The 13,449-nt window shown below is 58.6% G+C and overlaps 1 protein-coding gene across 8 annotated transcripts in view; it reads right to left on the bottom strand.

Moving 5' to 3' along the window:
• The window catches only part of TNS1 (tensin 1), a 172,482-nt gene extending 172,022 nt beyond the window's left edge, over window positions 1-460 (bottom strand). For all 8 annotated transcript variants that reach the window (XM_045852543.1, XM_045852569.1, XM_045852561.1 and 5 more), the window contains exon 1: window positions 346-460. The gene's annotated coding sequence lies outside the window, so the exon portion shown is untranslated. The remainder of the gene's footprint in view (window positions 1-345) is intronic.
• Between the last annotated feature and the right edge of the window lie 12,989 nt (window positions 461-13,449).

Here is a 13,449-nt window from a genome sequence, read left to right as displayed (position 1 = left end):
TTTCCACACATCACCACATACTATCCATATAACTTCCACATGCCATTCGCAGACCATCTGTATGCCATCCATATACTTTCTTCATGCCATCCACATGTTGTACCAGTCATCCACACAGACAAGCTACATGCCATTTCCATGACACCCCTCACCTGCCATGTGTTAGCCACACGCGTCCACATGCCTGCCATCCGGTGTGCCTCGCATCGCCCCCCCAAATGAGATGAGGCACCAGATCAGGACCCCAAAGACACCCACAAAGCCAAGTCCAGCCTGGCCTGGCCCCAGGCCACCTCCAGTCCCATGAAGACGTGTGCCCATGCCCCCAGCCCGCTGGCTGCTCACCTTTGCAGGTGCAACCCTCCCGGGTGATGACCTGCCGACAAATGCCACAGGGCTTCACCTTCTTGAAGGTCTTCACCTTGAAGTGGTGAGTCTTGGGGGCCTCCAGATCCTCTGGCTGCGGGGGGAAGGCACAATGATCAGGTCTGGGCAGGAGGCTGGGGCTGAAGCAAAGGAGCGGGGGGTTCTGGAGAAGATACGGGCAAGGGCTCGGGACAAGGCCTGAGCCCATTTCTGGAAGGACGCGCCCAGAGAAAGAGAAAGACCCTCCCCCGCTGTCGGGGGACCCAGACCCCCAGGTGGGGTCCGCGTCCTGGGGCCCAGATGACACCTGCACACCCCAGCACCCAGGGATCACGGGACCCACATGGTTTCTCAACCACTTTTTTATTTACCTCAGGAACAAAGTGCACTCATTTAAATGTGTTGCTCGATACAACTCCACACATTTACGCCCATATAAACGCCCCCACAAAGGCTTCCTCGTGGAGGTCCTAGTCAACATCCCCCAAGGTAAAGACAACTGTGACTCCCATCACCGAAGACCAATTTGGATAGATCTTTAAACTTCTTGTGAATAGAATTATACAGCATGTATTCTTATGTCTGGCTTCTTCCACTCGGCCTGTCTGTGAGCTTCATCCATGTGATTGGTTACACAGAGCGGTAGCTCCTTCCTTTTCATTGCTGTGTAGTATTCCACTGGGTGCATAGAGCTAATTCACTTACCCATCTACTGTTGAGAGTCTTTAACGTTTTTACCCACAGGCACGGAATGCCACATCCCTCCGTTGTCTCTCATCCTCATTGCCATCCCCTGACCCAGCCCAGAAGGCTTTTTCCCTCTTTAGTTTTGTTTTTTATTCTTTGCATTAGGAAAATCTTGATATTAAATATCCTATTTAAAGCTACACCACTACACACATGCAATGAGAGGTGGGGTGGTTGTCCAGGCTTTCTCTGTATTTGACCCACCATAACCTCCTGGGCCAGTCACCCCCCAGCCCCCCACCCTGCAATACCACAGCCTCAGTTTCCCCTTCTGGACATCTCGAGGTGGAGCACCACACCCCTCGAGCTCTGACGATCTGTCCTTTGGAACAATGCAGGGGAACACACCCTAGGTGCAAAGCCCTGCACCCACACTGCTTATAACCACCCTCCCTGCAACTGCAGCCCCCAGCCCAGGCACAGGCTGGCAGAGGTCCCCCCTTGACAGGGCTGCCCAGAGAAGTCGTCCCTGCCTGCGGGTGCCATTCCTCTCCGAGGCGCCCCACTCTGGTGTCTAACCTGGCTCACTTCCCTGCTCCGGCAGCAGGGGCCAGCAGAACACAGACCACTCCCCCCTCCCCCTCCCCGACAGAGCGTCCTGACTCCATTTGCCCATTTGCACGCACTTGGGCACACACAGAGACACGACCTCAGACCTGCAATTCCTGGGAGCGGGCTCTGCTCCTCCAAGTGCCTCTCTCACACCCTACCCCAGAGCCTCCTAGCTCTGAGACAGGGGCTGGAGGGGCAAACCTGTGTGTGTCCAGAGCAGGAAGGGTGACAGTCTCCCACAAACCCAGCATGTCCGGGACTCTTATCTGAAGACACCGCAGTGACGAGTCCGGGACAAGAGACTGAGCCATGAGACGCACGGAGAGAAAAACAAAGGGAGAGAAAGACTGAAAACCAGAGTGACTAAGAGACAGAGATAGAGAGGCTGAGAGCAGACAGGCAGACAGACAGAAGGACATAGAGAGAGAGAGAGAGAGAGAGAGAGAGAGAGAGAGAGAGAGGGAGAGAAGAGGTGAGACAAAGACCGAGTGAACAGAGACGGAGACAAAAAGACAGACGGAGAAAAGCCACAGGGAGTCAGATGGAGAGGGGAAAGGAGACCGAGATAAAGGCAGAGACAAAGAGCGCGCCCAACAAGCCCACACAGACAATGAGGCAGATTAGATGGAAACACAGAGCCTATAAAGGGAACCCGAGAATCAAAGGAGAGCCCATAGACAAAAGGACACGGGAGCCAACTTGAAGGGACCCCCCCAAAAGCTAAATCTGGGAAGATCAGAGCCTCAAAATGCATAATGACAGGAATGGCTTAAATGAACCCACTCTGGTTCGTGAAATGACTGAATGAATTGAAAGAGGAGGAACAGAGTATTTACAAGTCTCAAAGCACCTCCCCACATCGCACTTGTAAATTCCCCGCAGACTCCACTTCAATCAAGAGATCAAAGTTAACATCCCCAGTAACGGGAGGGGCGGAAAGGATGCGCCACGGGAGCGTCTGCACAGAGAACTCAACGTCGCAAAAGCGACCTTCCTGCCAAGGAGACATTTACCGAATCTAATCTAATCTAATCGTGCGGGAACATCGGACCAACCCAAACTGAGGGACCGTCTACCAATTGCATGGCTTGGGATCTTCAAAAGTGACAAGGTCGTGAAAGTCAAGGGAAGACCAAGGAGATTTACAGACTGAAGGAGACTGAGGAGACACGACAGCCCAATGCAGGGGCTGGTTCTCGACCGGGAAGGGCAGCGTTGGCCATGGGGCAGGACTGGCCGCACTGCAGTGGGGTCTGAGGATGAGACGGTGGTCACGCATCAACGTCCATTTCCCGACTTTGATGGCTGTGTTGGGTTAGGTAGGAGAGAGTCCTTGTGGGAAAACCAGGACATTACTTAGGGGTGGTAGGCATTGTGGCAGCCCCTTACCCTCAAACAGCTCAGGGAAAAAGAAGGTCTTTGCATTGTATCGGCAACTTTTCTGAACTTCGATAGTGTCTCAAAATTTAAAGAGACAGGCAGACAGCTAGAGATGGTGGGAGGCAGGAGGAAGCAGAGGGCAAAGCCCAGGGCAGAGGTGGAGGGAGCAGAGGGTGACCGAGACAGGTGTGGGTGCCAGGATCCCGGCATCATCCCCTGGTGGCTAGGCCAGGCAGCAGGTCTGGGTTCTGAGATTCCAGAGAGCTGGATTTTAGGAGTGGCGCTTCCAGCGTGCTCTAGGGGCAAGGCAAGGGTAGGTAGGATGGGGCACTACCCAGCTCTGGACCTCACTCAGAGTCCACATGCCTCAAGGAGGGCCAGAAGAGTCCCCTCCATTCTGAGGTCTCACCTTGCCTGTTCTCCCATCTCAGTTCCTAGCCGGCAGCCTTCTGGAGGATCTCTGTCGCAGGCATTCCAGGGACAGGGCCGACCCAGTGTCAACTGCAACAGCCCAGGCAGGGGGTGGGAGGAGGGGCAGGGAGGGGTCTTGAAGTTTGATTTAGGGCCTGTGTGGGGAGGCAGGCAGGAAGTCCGATAGCCCAATCATCTCAGCCCTAGCCTGGCGCCTCCAAGCCTGCCTCTCCCACCCCACTAAGTCAGGCCGAACGCCCTGTTCCAGCTTACACCCCAGACTTTCTGCCTACACCCCAAATCCAGCCCTTCCTCCAAGGCCCAGGGAAAGAGGCCTCCTCCCCAAAGCGTAGCTAGAGCAGCGGAATCTCACGAAAGAGGGTCCCAGCTGCCCAGTAAACAGATGGGGAGCAGGCGGAGCCTTCCATACTCACAGGCAAACACCCGGGGTTCTCCCCCGGGGCCCAGGGCTTGCCTGCCCAGCGCTATAAAATCTCAGTGTACAAAGCCCCTCCCAGCATGGGCTTGGAGAACAGAAACAGGGTTTCAGATCCGCTCTCTGGCCTCGCTCACAGCCCCTACAGGCAGCCCCTGAGCACTGGCCCAGCCCACTGCTGCCCCTGGCTCCCACCAGCTCCTGCCCTGTGGTTCAGGGGATGGTAGCATGGGAGCATGGGAGTCCAGCGATCTGCTTTCTAGGCTGATGGCCTTGAGAACATCCGTGGCCTCACAATCCCCACCCAAAAATGAGGGGGGCGGACGGAGCAGGGGAAAGTGGGCCAGCCTGAGGTGGAGGGGCAGGGGTAGCTGTGCACAGGACATGCTGGTGTTTGCAGGGAATGGGACGTCCCACCAGATATCACCCTTCCACGGGAGGCTGGAACCCTGGTGGCAGAAAGGAGGTGAGCTCAGCCACCCCTAAGCAAGGGGCCCCAGGCTGTAACCTCGACTTTGCCCAGCTCTGGCTTCCCCAGGTTTCACAGGGAGTGGCCGGTGATCTTGTCGGAAGAGTCACCCTCACGGGTCTGAAGGGATCCAGGAGGCTGGAGAAGTCTAGGCCAGCTGAGCCTCTTATCCTCAAATACCTGAAGAGGCTGTCGTTGTAAGAAAGCCCCAGAAACGATCAGTGAAGTCGCTAAAGGCAAAACAAAGCGCAGCGGGCAGAAGCTGTCAGGAGGCACCATCGGATTCAAGGGGGAAGACGGGCTTCCCAACAACCGTGTGTTCGAACCTGATGAAACAGGGGAGCAGGGTCTGGTGCCCAGCCTGCCCTCACTCAGGGCTCAGGACGGCTCTGCAGGTCCGGGCAGAGGGTGTGAGCGAGCCCGCAAAGCGCACAGCTCCGTGGCTTGTTACGGCAATGACCATCGTTTTCCTGACAAGCGGCAGACAGCCTCACCAAGCACTCCCAGCGCCTCTCTGCTGGATGAACTCCCAACGGACCCGGGGAAATGCAGGGACAGAGGCGGCACTGCCACAGAAGAAGCTGCCGGGTCTCTCCAATGCTCCCCTCCCTCCGGAGCCAGAGCCCGGACAAGGAAAGTGGTCCCAGCCCCATCCTCTCAGCCCGGAGCCCTGGCCCTGTGACAGGCCCACTCAGCATCAGAGGGCTTTCCTGGCCCTCGGGAGATCCCCTCCCTCCCAGCCTCCACTCGGCCAAGCGGCCTGCCTGCCTGCCTGATGCACCATGCACTCCCAGCCAGAGGGTGTGACACATCTGGCTGGGACAGCCTTGACTCTCGCCAAGGCCCTGCGATGGGAAAGGCTGACGGTCCCTCCCTGCCCCGTGGGGGCGGAGCTGAGTCGGGGTGGGTGTGGAGAGGGTGATAACCCTAGTGGTCCTTTGGCTCAGGAGCTCCTGCCTCCTCTCCAAGGAACTTCCCCAGTCCTGCCCGCACTCGGCTCCCTGTGCCCAACACAAGGATCCATGGAGGATGTGGCCAGAGGCCAGAAATCTGCGAGCCAGTGAGCCTTGTGAAAGAGAGTCATTAAAACGCAGGCCTAGGACGGCCCTGGCGGGTCAGCTCCACCCTCCCCCTGCCTCCTGGCCTTCCACTCCTCCACGTCTCCTCTCAGGGTCTCGTCACCTTGGGCTGGGATGCAAGGACCTGGTTCGCATTGGCCATCATTTCTGTGCAGAAGACCTGGACTCCCAGTGGAGCTGTAAGCTGGCATCCGGGAGTCCCCTGAGCCCCTCAAAGGCAAGCTACCCCCAACGCCACGTCATCTCTGAGTACACACCGAAGTTCCTCACCCTCCCACCCCCACACACCATCCCCTGGCCACCTAATGTCCTGCCCGTGTTCTCGGTCACTCGGGGTGGAAAACTCTGAATCATGCTCAACCCCTCCCAGCCCTCCACCCTCCAGTCCAACCAGTTGCCAGACGGTGTGAATTTTGTTTCCTAAACACTCTCTTAGCCCTCCTGTGCTTTTTCATTCCACTGCCTCTGCCCTACTTCAGGCCTTGTCCTTCCTGCCCGGGGCTGCGGCAGAGCCTCCAGGACCCACCAGCGCTGGGCCCCTCCTCCCCACGCGGCCTCTACACGCCCCGAGGAGCACAGCTCTCTGGGGTTACTGACACCACTGCTCACCCCCAAGGCTCCCGTGCTACCTGCACATCCAGGAGAAGACCTGCGCTCCCGGAGCCAGCCAGCCAGAGCCAGCCAGCCAGCGAGGGAAGCGGCCTTGGTACACACCCAGCCCCCTGGAATCTCAACCCCCATGCCCCACTCCCTGGCCTGCACCCGCCCCCCCCCCCCCAGCCTCCGCTCTTGCTGTTCCTTCTTCCCAAAAAGCGCTTCCTCCCCGCTCAGCGGTAAGTTTCTAGGTGTCCTGCAAGGCCTCATTCAAACTTCATCCCCTCAGGGAGCTCCTGCCAGTCCCTCCCCCTCACCACCACCACCGTCGTTGGAGGGAGTCAATATCCGCACTGCTGTCTTCTTTTCTGTTTCTAAAAGGTAAGCGTCCCTGAAAAGATGAACTGGCGCATGCCTTTCACTAGATTCACGGCTTGTTAACCTTCTGCCACAGGGGCCCGCTCTCTCTGTATCTCTGGGCCCCGCCTACGCCCAGTCTCACCCTCACACTCGGGGAACCTCCACGCCAGCGCCACGCTGCTCTCTAGCACTCCCTCACGTCTAACTCCTCCTTTCGCCCCCAATAGGGCCCATTAGAGTCGGGCCTTTGTTTGGTTTTTAGTTTGGACTGGGGACCCAATCAAGGTCCTGCCTTACTTTGGTTGCTGGGTTTCTTCCACCCGCTTCAATCCAGAGCTCTCCACCTTTTGATTTTTCTTTTATGACACTGATGTTTTCGCAGAGCCCAGGCTGGTTTGCAGAATGTCCCTCCGTTTGCAGCAGTCCAGTCATGTCCTCCTGTCATGCTCCGGCTCAGAGTGCCCCAGGTGTCCCCTCCTCTCCTCAGGAATGCCTTCTTGGTGCTCGCCCCTGTCCCCCACACAAAGCTAGGGGACCCCGGGCCAGCTGCTTCAGCCCTGTGTGCCTCACTTTACCAATCCAGTAAACGGGCTGATAACCCACAGGTGGTTGCAAGGGGTGGAGCAGGCGATGCCCGAAAAGCAGCGCCTGATACACAGTCGGCGTGGCCAGTGTTTCATGTTGTCATTCTGTGTGTGCCCTGCACTAGCCCACGGGGCGCCCCTGTCGGCACACGCTTCTGCTCCTTGTCCCCGGCGTCCCAGAATGGCGTGTTTCCCAAACAAGTCGGGCAGCGTGAATCCAGTGGCCCCCAGTGTAATCACGCCCCGCTCCCACGGACCTGCACTCAGGGCAGAGAACACGGGGACACCCAGTTCACTGGCTACAGACACCGGGTGCTGGCCTCACCTGACTGCAGAGAAGCCCTGGATCTCCCCGGGAGGGCAGAGGGCCGACAGCGGCACTGACCGGGTCCCTCCCCGTGTGATGGAGGGGCACGCAGGGACGTGGGGAGCCCAGGATTCCCTCTGGTGACTGCGTTCCTGAGCTGGAGGAGCTCTCTCCATCAGCCTGCCTCCTCTCTCCCTCTCCACACCCCCACCCTTGGCTCCTTCATAAACCACGTCCCAACATTTCTGAGCAAGAAGTCCCAAGTCCCTTTTTGTGCCCAAAAGTGAAATCATCTCCTGGAGTGGGAGGGCTCAGAGAGGGGATAGCATGAGCCTCATTAATGGGCTGGGCGCCACGGCGAGAGGCTGGCACTGGTCCCTCACTGGCTCCTCACGACGTCCTGCCATGAGACTGAGGAACTGGCTCTGGGGCGCACACACACACGCACACGCACGGGCGAGGCAGGATGGCGCACAGGTTCTAGTCCAGGTCTGTCCGAGGCAAGGTCCCAAGTCCCTGCCCGCTGCACTGCCGCCACTCCCCACAGCATGCCAACAGCCGCCCGTCGGCGGCCGTCTCGAGAGCACCTGAGGGCCACAGGGTCAGTGCCCCTCTGCCCAGAGGCCATCCACTGACCAGCGCAGCCCGTCTTACCCACCCTCAGTCATGGTCACTTCCTGAACTTGGATGTCCGAGTTCTCGCCTTTCACCTTTGGATCTATTTTGAAGTTCACCGACCAGAGGTCTCCCCTGATACACCTTCTCTCCCCCAATCCAGATTAGGTCCCCCCCTTAGATGTCCCCTCAGGTTCCCTCTTGGTAACACCCATCTTATCCTAACCACCAGCCCAACAACTGGGAGCTTGTTGAAGAACGTCGATGCTCCATAGTCATTTGTGAAGTGGATGGATGGGTCCAGGAGTGGGTCCTCAGACAGCTGGGTGCCTGGAAGGTTTCCTCCACACGGTCTTTCCCCAACACCCTGTCCCTGTCCCCAGGTCGCTCCCCAGCACCCCCTCAGCCCAGAGCCCCAATACTCTCTCTTTCCAGGAGCCCAGCAGCCGTGTGGCCTTGGGCAAGGGTCCCCTTCACCACGGCTGGAGACTGGAACTAATCAGCCCTGCCTGTCACAGAAATGAAACTGTACACAGGCAAGGCCCAGAGAGGTTAGATAACTGCACCCACACAGCTGCTAAGTGGCAGAGCCCGGGTTTGGGCCCAGGCAGGCTCACTTCCAAGGCTGAGCTCGGACCACTGCGCATGCACACTGCCCACAGAAGGCCTGCCTTTCCTGGGCCTCCACTCCACCCTCGCCACCCCATTCGCGCTGGCCCGACAGGCCCTGCCCGGAAGCACTGCCAGAATGGACGGCCCCGGATGGGGAGGCAGGAGACCAGGATCCTGGGTCTCACTCTGATTTACCGTGTAGCCTTAAAAATACGCATCGCATCCTAAGAGCTGTCATTTCTCAGGCTCTTACTGTGTGAGACACTATCCTAAATGCGCATGTGCATGAGCTCACCTGAAACCAACCGCCCCTATAGGCAGGCGGAAAAAGTGAGGCACAGAGATGTTAACCGCTTGCCTAAGGTCACACAGCCACCGCGTGGAGAGGCCAGGAGGAAAGCCAGGCACCCCACTCTCAGCCAACACGCTGTACCCCTCTGCACACTGCTGGGACACAGTGCGCTATTTCTTTCTGACTTCGTGCCTCCACCATCATTTTGAAAGACTTTGCAAAAGGAGAGTTTTATGTCAGACCCTGGTGAGTGACATGCAGCCTGGCTTAGCTCCCGAAACCACGGTCAGGAGGCCCCGGGTGGACACAGCCCTCTCAGATGAAAAAAACCCCAGAGAGAATGAGGTCAGGGCCAAGGGGTCAGACTGGGGTCAACATGGCAGGAACTGCACCCCAGGAATCTTCTGACAAACATGTGTGCTTAACCCTGGGAAGGACACCAACTCCAGGAAAGAGAGCACTTCATTGTCTGCAGCTGGAAGTGGCCTCACAGGACAACATCCAAGCTTCGGCGAGGTCCAGAAAAGTCCAGTGACCGGCCCGAGGCCTCGAGGCTTGCTCGGCGCAGGGGCAGGGCTGTTCTCCGCCCTGTGGCTCCTTCTGCCCCGCCCTAACGAGCCCCTTCCTGGCTCCTGAGAACAGGGCGAGCCCCTCCGAAAGGAAGAGCCTGCAGCTCTAACGCCACCGGCACGACACCAAAAAAGCCTTCATTAAAAGGCATGTAATTATTTTCTAAATAAACCATGCTTGAATATGTAATAGCAAATGGGAGCAATTGCTGAGAAAATCAAGTTATGCATAATATATCCCTATGCTCCTCGGCTAATAATGTGCTTTTTCTTCCTAGAGCTTGTTAAAACTATTCACTACAGATACATGACTTGGATGCAATGTTTGCGGCTGTCCCCGCCCAGGGACACATGCACACACAGACACACACACTCACACTGGGGCTCAAGACCTATCTCTTCCAGACCCTGCCTCAGTTTACCTCCCTGAGGCCACGGACCCAGCTAGTTCTTGGCCCCAGAGAGCTGGGCAGAGTCCCTGGGCAGTCAGGAGCCTCAGAGGGGACACCCTGCCCCATGCTGCCCATCCCAGGGACACCCTCCCCCCACAAGATCTGGGATACCAGGGAGCCCCTGAGCCCACCAGTAGGCTGCAGAGTAGAAAAGGGACCAGCATTTACCAAGCACTTACTGTGTGCCTGGGTACCTGGTTTTTGGGCACACGTTATCTCTGTCCCCACCCCATGGGAGGTGTGTATCATTCTCCCCGCCATGCAGATCAGAGAACTGAAGTTCAAGAGGACACGTGGGTGACCCAAGGCTTCCCATCTGGTCAATGACAGAACTAGGATGAGCCCAGCTTGGCCTGGTGTCCAAGTCCACTCACTTCCCACCACCAGGTGCCTCTCCAGGCAGAAATGGCCCCTTGGCAAAGTCTCCAGGGCCTCCGTGCCCCCTTTCCATAATTGATGCCGTCTATATACTCCCTGCCACAAACATACACCCCCCAAGGCCCACCCAGGAGGGAGGAAGGTGGCTGGTCCTGCCTTGGGCAACTGGAAGAGAGGACAAGAACCCTGACCTGGCCAGCCAGCACTGTGCCCCAGATCTGTCCAGTCCTCACTGCCTCAAACTCTGGCTCACCCAGGCGACGGGCACAACCCCTCTCTGCCAGCCCACTCCCACTGGCCTCTTTCAATCCCCATAAGGGAAGTACCCACTAAGCTGTCCCGCGGGGCTGGGGGTGAGGGACAGGGGCCCGGTGGCACTGAGAGAGAATGTAGGAAAAGGAGCGAGTGGAGGGGCTTAAAGAAGCCCAAAGTGTCAGCACCCACACCTGCCCTGGGGCCCCAGCACCCTCTCCCAGCTCTGGGGCAGGGCAGTCCGTCAGCAGGGCGCTCGTGCGTCCCTCGAGGCAACTCGCCCTGCCCTCACCGTCCTCATTCCACCCGTGCAGAACGGAGGCTGCCCAGTGGGGCGAGATGCTTCTCCCTGACCCCTCCACTGAAGTGGCCCTTTCTCCACCCACAGCAGCACACCACCCCGGACGCCTAACTGCTGTCCTGTCCACTGCAGGGCTCCCCCACTGCCCACTTCTCCCCCCAGCACCGTCCGCAGGCCTTCCAGAGCCTGCCGGAAGGGCCTGGAGAGGTGAACTTGGTCAAGGGTCCCTTTCACAGATGGGAACTCCAGCCCAGCTAACCACTGATGCATCCTCTGTGCAGAACACTCCAGCCGCCTCCAAGCTGCTATGCAGACCCATCCCCGTAACCTAAGTCCCACAGTCCACCCAAGCCCCCTCCTCCCAGCTCTTCCCTCGCCTTCCCTTCTCCGCCCAAAGCACTCCTGACTGCCCAAGTCTGACCCCCCGCAACTGTCAGCCTGAGCTTGCTCGGGCCGAGACAGGGCCCTCCTGAGGCCTGGCGGGAACAGGGAGCGGGGCAGGAAAGGCCACATCTGGATCCCAGGCCTGCAGCCTCCTCCCCCAGGCCAGCCATCACCCTCTCTCTCAGAGGCCAACATCACCCTCGGCCAGGGATGACTTCCTCGCCCCCTGACCCCGTGCATGCCTTCGCCAAGACAGCCGCGGAGTCCCTCTAAGGAAGGGGTCTCCCGTCCCTGCCCCCACCCCTCCCGCAGCAGTCAATGGCTCTCCCAGCCCCCTCTTCCCCGAACTGGCCTCAAGACTCTTAACCCTCATCACGGGGGCGCCCCCAGGCCCTGACCGCCCCCAACGCAGGCACCCTTGCCCAACACTCACTTTCCTGAATCTGGGTCTTTCTCCCTGAATCCTTCTCCTTTCTGCGAGAAGGGAGAAAGAAGGGGCAATGGCTTCCTCCAGCGTGGGGGGTTGGAGGGTATGGAGAAGGGGTGGCAGCAGGTAGAAGCTGGAAGTGGGTCTAGAAGGGGTAAAAACGGTGGCGTCGGGGGAGAACTCTCCCCCAGCATGGCTTTTTTTCATATTCTAGGTCACCATCTCCCTGTTCCCTCCTCAAACTCTTGGGCTGAGCTAGTAAAAGGGTGAAGCATTTTCACCCCAGAGTGCAGCTGGGGGTAGAGGCAGGAGAAGCTCCAAAAAGAAACAAACTTCCTGGCGGATTCCTTCTACTTAGAGCTCCTGGACTCAGCTGGGGGTGAGGAGAGCAGTGGGGGGGGGGGGGGGGCGGGTGCTGACCGCAGAACCAGGGCCTCCCCCACAGGCTCTCAGCCTAAGCATAACGGGGTAAGGGGGTGTGCAACATCCCAGCTGAAGCAGCCAGACCTACCCAGAGCATGCAGGACAGACAGATCCACGTCATCTTCGGTGGGTCCTGAGCTCAGGCCACATCCAGGGCCTGCAAACGACCCTCTTGAGCTCTCAGACCCTCGAGCAGGCAGAAGAAAGCTCTGAGTCCCAGGCTGCTGCTGCTCCGGCAGCCAGCATCTGTGGGCCTCTGGCCCTGCCTGCCTCCAGCTCACCCTCCTTCCTTCTCCTCCTCCTCTCCCCCACTCCACCCCCTTGTCCCAGCCTCCCGTCTCCTCCCTCCTCCCAGGCTCCACTGGTGGCGGTAGAGGGCAGAAGCCCTGCTTTGCAGGGGGTGTGAAGAAGATAGGGCGGAGGGACAACTATTAGAGACACACACCCCCCACCACCAAGCCACCCCCGACCCTGCACCCCGCCTCTCCCAGACACACAACCCCCGTGAGCCGCCGAAGCCTCTCCCGCCTGCGGACCGGTGCTGGCAGACCCGCAGTCTGCTGTCCTCCCTGCAGACCCCTGCACCCCAAACCACTGATGAGCAGACAGACAGACTCAGGACAGCACAGGCTGCACACCCTGGGGCTCCTCGGCACTGCCCCATCTCCAAGTACACACACAGGCCCTCCTGCCTTGGGAACACGCACTCGTTTGCACACACTCGGCTACAGGCCTTCACACAAGAGAAACCAGGCCTGGGACTGCAGGAGAATGGCCCAGCCCCCAGGCTGTGCATTTCATTCCAATTTTTTTCCTGCTCCTTTTTTTTTTCCCCTTCTTTCTTTCTTTTCACCAAACATCTGTCCCAGCCCTTCCTGCCCTTCCTAAAGGGAGCCCCGCTCCAGGCTCCCGCGAGAGTCTGTTTTTCTTGACTGTACCCTGGGCCAACATTTGGTTTGCATTTCCCCACTTCCTCCTCCACCTCCCCTCTCCCCCTCCCGGGGCCCAGTTTTCACCTCCCACCATTCCACCGCCCACTTCTCCCCACTGTGTCCCCCTGCCCTGCCCCCCAGTCCTCCCTCCCAGCTCCCCCTCCCTTAGCCCAGGGGCAACAGTTGGGGTCTAGAGGGTGGGAAGAAAAGGGGTGCAGGCTCCAAATGTATTCCCAGACAGCACTGCAGGGAAATCCAGCAAGATCTGCCCAGGCCCTCATTGTCTCGATGCCCATACACACATCTCAAAAAAACTTTCCTCTTGGAGTTCTGGCCAGGCTGGACCAAGGGAGGGCGGGGTGGGGCTGGTGAATCACCAGCTCTGTTTTTTGGAGCTTTCCAGGGGAGGGCAAGAGGGCTCGGCCCCACCCCCTGCTGTAGACACACACACACACACACACACACACACACACACCAGGACGCACGGTCCAACTCACGTAAACACACAAAAGGCTGTAGACAGGGCC

Source organism: Phyllostomus hastatus, unplaced genomic scaffold, assembly GCF_019186645.2.
Source record: "Phyllostomus hastatus isolate PE091 unplaced genomic scaffold, TTU_PhHast_1.1 phas_contig_137, whole genome shotgun sequence".
Taxonomy (NCBI): Eukaryota; Metazoa; Chordata; class Mammalia; order Chiroptera; family Phyllostomidae; genus Phyllostomus; species Phyllostomus hastatus.
The sequence above is the reverse complement of the archived record's forward strand: the minus strand, read 5'-3'. Positions and strand labels throughout refer to the sequence as shown.